This window comes from Peromyscus maniculatus, chromosome 14 (genome assembly GCF_049852395.1).
Source record: "Peromyscus maniculatus bairdii isolate BWxNUB_F1_BW_parent chromosome 14, HU_Pman_BW_mat_3.1, whole genome shotgun sequence".
NCBI lineage: Eukaryota > Metazoa > Chordata > Mammalia > Rodentia > Cricetidae > Peromyscus > Peromyscus maniculatus.
Window position 1 is genome coordinate 50,371,313 of NC_134865.1, and position 12,334 is coordinate 50,383,646.

Below are 12,334 nucleotides of genomic sequence, written 5' to 3' on the forward strand. Positions count from 1 at the left end.
AACTGACTTCATATTTTGAACTGCTTAGTTATTCTAGGTGAGTGAAAGATTCAAATCCATCATGCTGTTTTAAAACAGACAAAGGAAAAAATCCAGCTTATAATAATTTAGTCTTAGCCTTTAATTTAAAAAAAAAAACAGAAAAAGAATTTTAAAAACTGCAAATTTAGATCCAGGTGTCAAGATTCATCAGCTGTAACACACCATACAAAAAAAGGTTTGTTGATGTGCATGATGAAGGTAGTAATGGTGAAACCTTTGCTATCTACTCAGAAGAGCATCAAGCTTCACTTGTAGTCCTTGATTTCCAATGGCATTGACATAGTAAACCTTAACTAATCCTAAATCAGTTTTGGAAACACTAGAGAAACCATATGGCTGGTTGCCTGGTCTGGATGTCTGTTTCTGACTAGAAATACGCTGACCACAAAGCTTATCTATTTGCAGAAAGATTCAGAATGCTGTGAAGCCTAATTGGAAATGACCTGGGACTAACTTGTTCTTTTCTCAAGCAAAGGACACCGTAAACATCTGCTTCCTTTTCAAAATCAGAACATCCAATAGCCTGTGGTGATTTCAGCCAGGTACAAAATGTGAACATTTTGACTCAGATGGTAACTCATTAAAGATGTCTTATCTGAAATTCAGCAGCAATCATAAAAATGAGGACCAACGCACGTACCTCCAGCCTGGCGGGGAAGAGACAATGAGCTTCAAATAGCTCTCTACTTCATGCTGCTCTGAGAGTAACCACCCGGAAAACCCAAGCCAACCAAAAAGTGGCACAAAGGACACCTTGACCCTATCTGGAAGCCCTTCTTCCTTTGGCGAAACCCATGCCACTGCCGTCTTCAAGGATGTATTTCCTTCACGTGTGTTCTGGCTTGTGTTATCTAACTCAAGTCAGTGACTAAGCAACTGACGGTCATCAGCCAGCCACTTCTGAGACGTGGGGAAGGCTGTGCAGAATAGTAGAGGAGTTATAGACTCAGGAGCCAGGCTGCCTGGGTCCAATTTCAGTTCATTATGATTGCAGGCACTGTCTCAACAGCCCTGTTCCCATGGAACTTTCATTCTATTAGGGGAGAGTTAAAAACAATAAATAAATAAATGTGTCAAGTGGTGCTTAGTAGTATAAAGAAAATTAAAGCAGGCTTGGGAGCACAGCAGGATGGAGGTGAGCTAGGCTGCCATGTTATAGAGCATGGTTTGTGGGCCTTTCCCATGACATAGCATTTTAGTTGGAGCACAAGTCATTCATTCAGATGTGGAGGAACAGCATGTCCCAAGCCAAGGATGAAACGGGGGAACAAAATCTAGGAGACTGGAGGATGTTTGGTGCATTCTAGGAAGACCCAAGAAGCCACTGGGCTTGGAGCAGTGGGAGAAGGGGACTACGGTGGTCCTGAGATTAAGGAAGTAACAGAGGGCCAGATGGTGTGGAACCCCACAGGCAACAGTGAGCATCTATGAATTTTGCATTTGCTTAGAGTGAGAAGAGATTCTAGGCGTTTGTGCAAAGGCATGACAGATGCTGATCTATATTTTTGAAGGATTTTCCTATGGAGCGTGTATCGGGGATAGGACTGGCGGCAGAAGCATGAAGAACAACTCAGAAGTTAATGAGTCCAAATGAGGCATGGTGACAGCTCGGATAAGTAAGGGACCTGTCGAGGTGTCAAAAGAAACAATGGTGACTATTGAAAAGATGCTGTCTCGGGGGTTTGCTAATACACTACATGTGTGGCCACAAAGAGAAACAGCCATAAAGATGACCACAGCAATTAGAACAGTGATGATGGTGGTACCGTTGCCTGATGGGTAACTGCACAGGACAGGAAAATCAGAAAGGGTAGGTTTAGGAAAGAAACTGGGAGGTAAAGTAGAGAAAATTAGCCAGACAGATGCAATTCTTTCAGGGCTACTAGGTTGGAACTATGCCCATGGAACAGTAGATGGTGATTTGGGGTCAGAGGAGGTGAGATTCTTTCTTTCTTTCTTTTTTCTTTTTCTTTTTCTTGAGATAGTGGTTATCAGCCAAATGACTAAAATAGCATCCTGTCCCTGGAGTAGCTGGAACTCAGCACCAAGAAGTTAGTTCTCTGTTGCTATATGAATACAGCAGCCAGGTAAGAATGGGGAGCCACAGTGGCTCTCGGAGCAAAGTTTCCAAAGTACAGTGAAAACCAAGATGACATTCTCCAGAAGGCACCATAGTCCTGGCATGGGAAGTGCAGACAGTATTCCCTGCCATGAAGGCATCTGGTGAGCTATATGTCTGAGCACGAGAACGCTACTCCCTTTAACTTAAGCAATGGCTTCTGCCCTTTTAGCAGCCAAGGACCTTGTTTCTTGAAAGAAACACACATCATGAAAATGGCATTACACATGTCTGTTCTGCTCAGGTGACTTGGGTCTCAAAAACACAGCACTGGATGGTAGGCCTGTCCTTGGAGTACGCAGTGGCAGGAAGAGAGAACATAACCTACGTGGAGGGGTGGCTGCACACAACTCAAAGTTCAGGAGGTAATCAGCAGCAGGGCTGACAGCCAGACAGGTCTATGAATCATGGACTGCGTGCTCCAGCAGCTTCAGATGAGAAACATCAACATGACCTGGGCTGAGGAGAACCACTCAGCGCAATGTACCTGTCCCTGTACCCTCCCAGCAGCAGATCCCATCAGTGCTGAGAACACAGCTCAGGAAGTTGAAGACACAGGAGTGTTCAGCATCCTGAGGCCAAGTGCATGCTTTATTAATGGTTTAATTACTTGACGTATAAAGATCTATACACTATCTTTTTGATACTTTCCTGGGAGTTGAAAATTCTAAGCCACACTATCCCTGATGTCAATTTTAATATTATCTGCACAAAAGCTAAATAATTTAAACTTAGGAGAAGTTAGTAGCAGGCCAATGTTCATTTTATTAATTCTTCCACAGAATCCTGGGGGATGTCCTCTGTTTCTCCATGTGTTAGTCTATCCAGCTTTAAATATATGGATTACCAGTCTGTTTTGTTATTTTACAGAATGTCTACTGTTTACTGTGTCACCAATTTGGGCTTTGAACATTACAAATGTTTTATACTTTACTAAAGGAAAGGGGCCAATTTTGTCTTTTATACCTGTTCGCATACCATTTCCCCTTATGGATGTGTTTACAAAGATTACGATCAACACCAGTGTTGAATTTCTTTGAAAGATGGTACATTGCAACCTGCTTGTATGCAGATGGTAATGACAGAGTATTTTGTTTTAACAGCCCAGTTGGACTAAGATAGTCTGCTAAAGAGGGAAGTGGAGACATGGCAGGCAGCACAGACCAGTGCAAATACAAAGGGATTAAGAAATTGGAGGTGAGAGAGAAGCAGTGTAGGCATCTGGATACTAAGAAGGATGGAATGGAAAAGTTGGAGTCGATGGCAGGAAATCAGAATGTTTACAACTGACAGGACAAAGGGTGCACATTCCATAAGCATTCTCATTGCTTGCTATTATTTCTAGGAGTCAAAAAAAAATTAGTCTTAGTACCGCCTAAGGATAGTACATAGCTGCACCTGAGTGCAGTTCAGAAAACCTTATGTTCTGTGATGGTTAGTGTTCATTGTTAACGTGGAAGAATCTAAAATCACCTGAGAGATGGGCCTTTGGGAATGCCTGAGCAGAATTATCTTGATTGCCTTGAGGTGAGAAGACTCGTCCACTGTGGGTGGCACCATTCCCTGGGTGGGATCCTGGACTGTGTAAGTGGAGAAAGGGAACTGAGCAATAGCATGTTTCCATTAGTCTCTGTTTCTGACTGGATGCAAGGTGACCAGCTGTTTCAGGCTCCTGTTGCCATCACTTCCCCACCCTGGTGGACTGTACTTTTGTCTGGGGGTCCCCTGTGACAACCAGGGCTAGCAGGGTAACGATCTGTGTGAGGCAAGAAGGAAATCCAGTTCAGCACGACTCAGTAGCTAGTGTTGGTTCAAATGTCTAGAGTCTGATAACCAGGCAGTTTATTTCAGCCATACTCAAACACAGCATAATTTTGAGGGGAAAAAAAGTTTCCTGATGACAACTAACTCAGTCCCGCATGTACAACAGAGCTTAAAACATATTCACGCTGAAACTCTTTACAGAGTACATATGGCCTCTTCCAAATGATGGTTCCGTTGACTCAGAAACATTGTTCAAGATAAGGGTCTAGGTAGAATGGCTGAGGTAAACATGATAGCCTACGGGAGTTCAGGTTGGCCTGGCCCTAAGGTGACACTTAGGATATTATAAAATACAAGTAACATTTCTCATATGGATGGGTTTTATTGATGGCAAAGTAATGCTCAAGATCAAGAGGGAAGTCTGGGATAAACAAATATAATTGTCAAGGGGGGGGACTGGGGGTGAAAACTGGCCCTACATGAAGCAAAGAATTATCAGGTCACAAACCACCTCCATTCCCAGCATTCTGGGTGATAAACAAGTACACATTCCTGCCTTTGAAGAGACAGCATGTATATTTAACTTCCCTGGTTTTCCTAGGGCTTCTCTGTGTACACAAGGACCCCGTATCCTCGACACTTTTGAACTATGAGCCAGAATAAAACCCTTCCTCCCTTAAGTTTCTTTTGTCAGAATATTTCATCACAGCAACAGGGAAACAAAATAAGACACCCCACCTTCCTTCCACCTCTTCCATTTCCTCTCCCATTCTTTCTCATCTCCCTCTCCCAACACACACACACACACAAAATCTGTCTCTCCTTCCATACTTCTGAAATGGAATATAACTAGTCACATTTTAACTTAACTGAAACAGATTTAAAAAAAATCTGATCACCTGTCCTTCATTGTATAGCAAATGTCGGGGAGAATCAGCATCAAAAAAGGCACGTCGCTAAAAGAAGCTGAGAAGAGGACAAGAAGAGTTGTCTTGACATTTAAGGGAGCCTGGTGCTGGTTGTTTGCAGATTTATGTGTCTGATAAACAATACAAGAGTGCCTGTCGAGGACAAATCCAAGTGAAAAATAACCAGTGGGGAAGAGAGGTGTGTGGTTAGTAATCTCAACAGAGGAGGCTAAGCTGCCCTGGAACCCAAGATACCAAAAGACTGCTTTTCAACCATGCATGGCAATTAACCCCTTCCCATTCAGATGTTTTGGCAAAGCTCACACGTCTGGCATTTATAAGCCATGAGGGTTATCAGAGGAGGAAGGTGGGTACTCGGTGGGGCTGCAGTGCTTCCCAATGAAGATAAAAATTGCCCTACTTTTTTACATGAAAAGTTAACATTTTGATATTTATGTTTAGCAAAAAGAAATGCAAATATTTCATAACCACTTGGAGATGTTATTGTCATTTCAATGTGAAATGTCCTCCATCGGCTCCTGTATTTGAACACGTGGTCCTCAGCTGGTGGTGCTGTTGGGGAGGTTAAGAGCCATGCTGAAGGAAATGTGTCACTGGAGGTTGGCCTTGAGGTTTTATAGTCGGCGCCTATTTCTCATTCCCTTCCTGACTACGGATGCAATGTAACCAGCAGTCTCCTATTCCTACAGCTATGTCTTCCCCCCCCCCCCATAGATTGTATCCCCTTGAACTGTGAGCCAAAGGGAACCTTTCCCCTCTTAAGGTGATTTTTATCACTTATTTTGTCATGAAATAAGAGAAGTGACTGATACAGAGGCATTCCGCATTACTGGATACATTCATTTAGTTAACACTAACTAAGAAGCACTAAGGTGCTTCTTATGGAGCAGGCGCTGCTCTAAGCACCTTGATCCATTCTAAGTCTCCATAAGTAGAAGCTCAATCAGTCCCAGTAATAACCCTAGGAGGCAGGTACTATCATTTTCCCATTTTCAATGGTAATGATGAGGCTGAGTCACAGAAAAGCTATATTAACTTATTAAGATCACATAGCTAATAAGCTGTACAGTCAAACCGTTGGGCTTGAGTACTTGTGCTCAGAGACCAATCCAGGCATCCTTGCAAGGAAAATAAAAATTCAAACAAGATACCATTTTTGTCCGAAGACAAAAACAAACAAACGGAAAACCCTTAAACACTGGTGAATGTTGGTAACACGAATTTCTGGAAGGATGTGAGCAGATGAACAGTCATGCATGTTGTAACACTAGAAAGCAACCCACGGTGTTCTCTAAATTGTGTTACACAAAACTCCTGTGCCTGTGCCTATGTGGAACATTCCATCTTGGGAACTCTGATCTACAGGGAAAAAAGAACCAGTATATAACTTTAAATGAAATCACAGAGGATCTGTAGTGATGCCAACACTGGAAATTAGAAACAAAATGTCAGCCGGGCAGTGGTGGCGCACGCCTTTAATCCCAGCACACAGGAGGATCTCTGAGTTCGAGGCCAGCCTGGGCTACAGAGTGAGTTCCAGGAAAGATGCTGAAGCTACAGAGAGAAACCCTCTGGAAAAACAAAACAAAACAAAAACAAAAAAACAAAAAAATGTCCATCAGGTATTACCTGAGTGTAACTGGTATCCATTGATCTAGAGGAAGTTGCAATAATGTGTAAAGTATACCTCCTCCCTTCTTGGCAATTTTTATTTTAGCATATTTAACAGTGACCTTAGGAAATAGGATCCAGGAGAGGAAAGTTATTAAATACATATGCATATGTGCATTATTTTACTTTTATATAGATGTGTATTGCCTTTACACTTTAAGTATCTAACTGAGTTAAACATAATTATGAATGTAAATGTAATAATCAGCCTAGAAAATATGTTTTAGGCTTTCAACTCCACATAGAAAAGCATGTGAAGAGATTAGCTTTTCAAATCAAAAGTGAAAGGTTCATTTATAGTCATGGAGACTTCTTCCATACAGGCACTGCCTTTTATTGTTTCCTGCAATTACAGACCAAACATTACTTTTCCTTAATGGGTACTTCTGGCAATAAAACTAAGCAGAAGGAATCCTTTGTTCATTCTTCATCTAATAGGGTAACTAGCCAGTGGAGAGCAATAGCATTTGAAAAATCAGCACAGACCTACATACAATCTCTGTGTGTTTCTTCAGCTTCCTATTCATGGAGGGACTGCATGCTGGGAAGGGTGTGTGGGACTGCTGGTGTTGAAAGGTTCCAACACTCTCCTCTTCCTTTGATAAAGAGAGGATCCTACACACATTTCTCCCCTGCCCCTCTAAGTCCTTCTCTCCTATGCTATGCCATGCAAAGCTCAAAGGAGTCAAGTTGAAACCTGCTGCAGCGTGGGAATCAAGGCCGGCATCCTCCGGTGTCTGCTTGCTGTGAAGCATGCTCACCCTTCAGAGGCGGGCGAAATTTAAAGTGCTGCTGCCATCTTCAGGAGCTCCCCACTGCCGGACTGGAGAACAGTTGCAAGGTGGCTAGATGCAGCCTCCGAGCCCTTTCCAGGAACCTGGGGTTGTGGCTAGAAAACAGTAATTTCGAGGGAGGTGATTTCTGATAAAAACTCAAGGCTGTCCCCTACTCACGCAGCTTTTTGTGTCTGTTTAAATACTATGGGATGGCAACCTTCTCTCTTTGGGAGGCAATATGAACTAAAAAATTAGTGTTCAAAGTGAGGAAAACTATGCCAAGACTTTAAAAACTGATGGAGGCTGCAGGTTCAATTTATAACATGTTGAGTGCCCCTGTTGGCTTTGAAGCCATTGAAATAGTCTTTCTCTAGGAGGCACCTGCTCAATTTCCATGGACAACATTACATTTAGAGAACATTTAGTTGAAAGGAGCCTGTGGGCTCTCATTTCTACCTGATTGGCTTGTTGATGAGTTTGCTCGTTAATTCTGAGCCTGCCTGCCTGCCTGCCTGCCTTCTCTGATTGCTCGAGTTCCAGGTAGTTGATAGGAAAGGGAAATGATCTTCTGGTCTTCTCAGCAGGAAACTTACTCCTTTCCCAGGACTGCTACTTCACTGATTCATGAAGAAAATTAATTAAGCCTAAAACAAAATTTGGTCCACCGTCTTTCTTTTTTTAAAAAAGATAAATGTATTTATTGTGTGTGCCGGGGTAGGGCAGTGTGTGCAAAGGCACTAAGGTGTGTGGTTTATTTGCAGGGGCGTACAGTGGTCAAAAGACAACGTGTGGAGTCAGACTCAGGTCATTAGGCTTAGTGGGGAGGACCTTCACCTGATAAACCATCTCCCCAGGCCCCCACTGTCTGTCTTCACCATTGTGAGAGATGCTAATATTCACAATTGGCCTGGGAAGACCATGAAACCATGGGCTCTTGGGAGACAGTAGTTCAGGCTTCGCTTTTAAGTATCTGACTTTACACTTGGTCTTTTTGTTTGCTTGTTTGTCGTTGGAAGGAGGTTGAGGTGTACCGCACAGACTTGCTCTTGACTTGTATTATTAAAAGCTGAGAACAAAGCCTTCAGACTCAGGCTTAAAAAATTCTCACATTTTTGAAGGGCTTTTTTTGTTTGTTTGTTTTTGTTTTTTTGCTTTTTGTTTTGTTTGGTTTTGGTTTTGGTTTTTCGAGACAGGGTTTCTCCATGTAGTTTTAGTGCCTGTCCTGGATCTCTCTATGTAGACCAGGCTGCCCTCGAACTCACAAAGATCCACCTGCCTCTGCCTCCCGAGTGTTGGGATTAAAGGCGTGCGCCGCCGCCGCCGCCGCCGCCGCCGCCGCCGCCGCCGCCGCCACCACCACCACCCGGTTCAAGTCCCTCTTCAAGACAAATCTCACCACTGAAACATGTGTAGAGAAAGAGAAGAACGCAACAATGCCATGATCTGTCACCGGAAATGTAAAGGCTGTCATGTCATCCACATGACACGTGAGAAATTCTGCTGTCTTTATCCTTGCCTTCTGAGATTTCCCCTTCAGGAGTTATTATTTCTTCAACAATGAATTTCTGGGGGTCTGTGAACATTCTGGTAGGGACTTTTGAAATGCCACCTTTCCATTCCATGAAGGTCGTACACTTAGCAGGTAACTTAGAAGTGTGCACAGTCACACAGGCTGGGGGCCTGAGTTTGCCCTCCCGATGCTCACCACACTCTGGCACAACTGTAGCCCTGAAGCTGTGGAACAGCTTTCTCCTGAGCTCCTTCCTGCCTACTACGATTATGAAACAGCCATCCGATGAATATTCGACTCTGTTACAGTCGAGGCATTGTGAATTTTTATTAATATAGCACTTAGACAGGAAAAAAATAAGCCAGGCCTAAAATTAGGCCATAAAACAAGAAAAGTTATAAAAATGGAAAGCATGACTCAAAGCTATTTGTGCTCACTGCCACTGGGGGCATTGCTGACTTATAAATGGCAGAGCGAACAGATTGTACACTGGAGAAATTCCATAACCTGAAGATAATCTCGAACCTATGTAAAATGCCACGAATTAAAAATAAATAGGTAAGGACCTGGAACATACAGAAATGCGTTTAAACACAATCTGGCAGCAGGGCCAAAGCCACAGATTTGAATATTTATTTCTACTTTACTTCCTACCCCTCCCTGCATCTGGCCACTCAGGCCTCGAAACGGGAAAACAAATGATGCCTTTCACAATGCACCCATCTAGTTTTATGTGTCCTGACGTTACTATTCCTGGATCTCAGAACATACAGCCTTAATTCAATGTTAGGGCAAATCTGGCCTTGTTCGATTTCATTGCCCTGTGGCTCCGTCTGTTCCTTTTACAGAGGTCTAAATGGCCTCCAACTCAGAAGTGAAACAGTGAAGCGACCATCTCAGCCCAGTGCCCTGGCAAGTCTCTGGCCACTACCCAGCTGCTTACAGCTCAGTGAAGCACTGTTTGGTGCAGCACTAAATGCAGCACAAAAAGCAGACCATCTTTAACGGTGTCAGATTTAGACTTGAAGAAAGTGGTTCTCACCATGTATGAGACTTCACCTGAAGGACAAAAATAGCCTTTTTGCATTTGGGGTAAACTTTGCATTTGGGCAACTCTTTGGAGAGCAGATCCATGTCTCTCCTCAGGCTGATCTGATTTTTCCGGCTCTAGTAGTCATCGTTAATATTAATGCTAAATTGGGAGGTGAGACATTGCGGTTCAAATGGGCTCATTGTGGATTAGCCAGGATGGATGGGCCAGCCCTGGTGTTAATAGTGAAGAAAACTGTACATTGATATAGAGCTTTCGAGAAGCTTGGATAAATGCTACGCAGACTCAGACTCTGACACCAGAACTGTAATGGAATTACACATACTAAAAAATAATAATAATAATAATAATTAAATAATGATAGAATTATTGGGATCGTTGACTAGAGCACTACCCTTTAATCAAGTAGCACCTCTACATAGAAATACTGAAGACATCTGTCTGGGCTCCTTGATGGAAATTGCCCCAGACATTGAGCATGGTGTTCTCCATCACCTTAATCTTAGCCTGTAGCAGATACAACTTAGCATCTGTGGCATCCCCAGACACATCCTGATTCATTTACTTGATAATCTCAGCTATCCCAACATCTCTACCTTCAAGCTGTAGGCTCTTTCTACTCCTCCCCTTGGCCTTGGCATTCAATGCCCCCAGGTCTTTTTATCGAGCTGTTCTTCCATCTGCCCTTCCCTTTGTGACTGACCCCTAGCCGGCGTTCTGGACTTACACTCTGCACAGATTTATTTTCCCTGGGTACCGAATTATCCCCTCCAAGTCTATCTGTGGTTCCTAAGTCTTTATAGTAACATTTTGCCTCCTCAGCCTGGTATGAAAATCCTTTCACTTGTCTTGGTATTCAGCTACATCCTAGTACAGTGATGCTGACGCCACTCCTAATAGTTTCTCTACACTACGGCTGGGTCAAAATCTTGATGAAAAGCAACTCAAGGGAAGAAAGTTTTATTTTGGTTCACATTTCGAGGATCTCTAGTCCATCATGGCAGGAAGGTCATGGAGGCAGATGCTTGAGGCAGCTGGTCTTTGCATCGGTTAGGAAGGAAAGAGCAATGATTGATGTCCAGACCATTTCCTTCTTAGTGGTCCAGGCCCCCAGCGATGGAATAGTACCACCTACATTCAGGGAGGGTCTTCCTACTTCAGTCAACCTAATCTAGAAACTTCACAAATATGGCCAGAGGTTTGTTTTTACAGCGATCTTAAGTCTCATCAAGTTGACAACCCAAATTAACCATCACACCACCCACACCAGACTAGCCTCTCTCCCTGTCCCTGGAAGCATCTTCACGTATTTCTACCTCTGAATTCTTCTTCAGGCTGTTCTCTTCTCTGATGAAAAGGAAAAAAAAAAAAGCAACAACTGTTTATATAAATACCAACAACTTCCCAGGAGCACTCCCAATTTGTCCACCTGTGTCCTTTACTCTAAATAGTGTTTCTAAAGTATGGCTCCACATGCACAACGCCCCGGGTTCGACCTCCAGCAGAAAGAGGAAAGGAAAGAAAGTTCCTTTATGTCACTATTTCCAGAGAGAATTTATAGCGGCGTCTGCAGAGCTGCTAGCAATGCTACTCATTTACCACCTGCTATAATAATAGTAGCTGACACATATAGTACTTACTATATGTCAGGCTCTATACACTGCTTTCGTATTTTAACTTATTTTTAAACCCACAGCCACTGATGAGGCAGGTGCTATTATTATTCCTCTTTTAAAGATCAAACACAGAGATTTTTATGTCATTTTCCCAAGGTTACCAAGCTGGAGGACTACAGAGCCAGGATTTTGATCCAGTCTGATCCTTAACACATTACATTTCTGACTATCTTGCATTATTAACTATTTATACCTACTCCTGCCTCCCCACAGCCCTAAGAGTACTCACTCTTATCTCATGTCTCATTTCACCCTTCCCATGGCTAGTGTAAAGTACTGTGAATGTTAGCTGTTCATGGTTTGCTAACCATGTCTTAAATCCTTCCTGGGAAAGAAAAATGATGAAATAAAAACAAATACATTTTGGAGGTTTCACGTACAAGAGTCTTTCTACAAATCTGTGAATAGGGGCTTGGAGAGAAGTTTCCACGGGTACCAGCACTTGTTGTATGAGTGTGAGGACCCGAGTTCAAATGCCTAGAACCCACATAAAATGGGGCACAGTAGCATGTATCTGCAAGATGGGAGGTCTCTACAAGCGAACCCCAAGTTCTTGGGTCAGTAGGTTGGTATAAGTAGCTCCGAAACAATAAGAAACTGTCTCAAGCTAGGTGGAATGTAAGAATAAACACTTGAAATGGTCTTCTGAGCTCCATAAATGTGCCACTGTGCACCTATACAGCCCTACACACACATGGGACTGCATGTATACACACACACACACACACAGAGAGAGAGAGAGAGAGAGACAGACAGACAGACAGACAGAGACAGATAGATAGAGAGACAGAGAGAC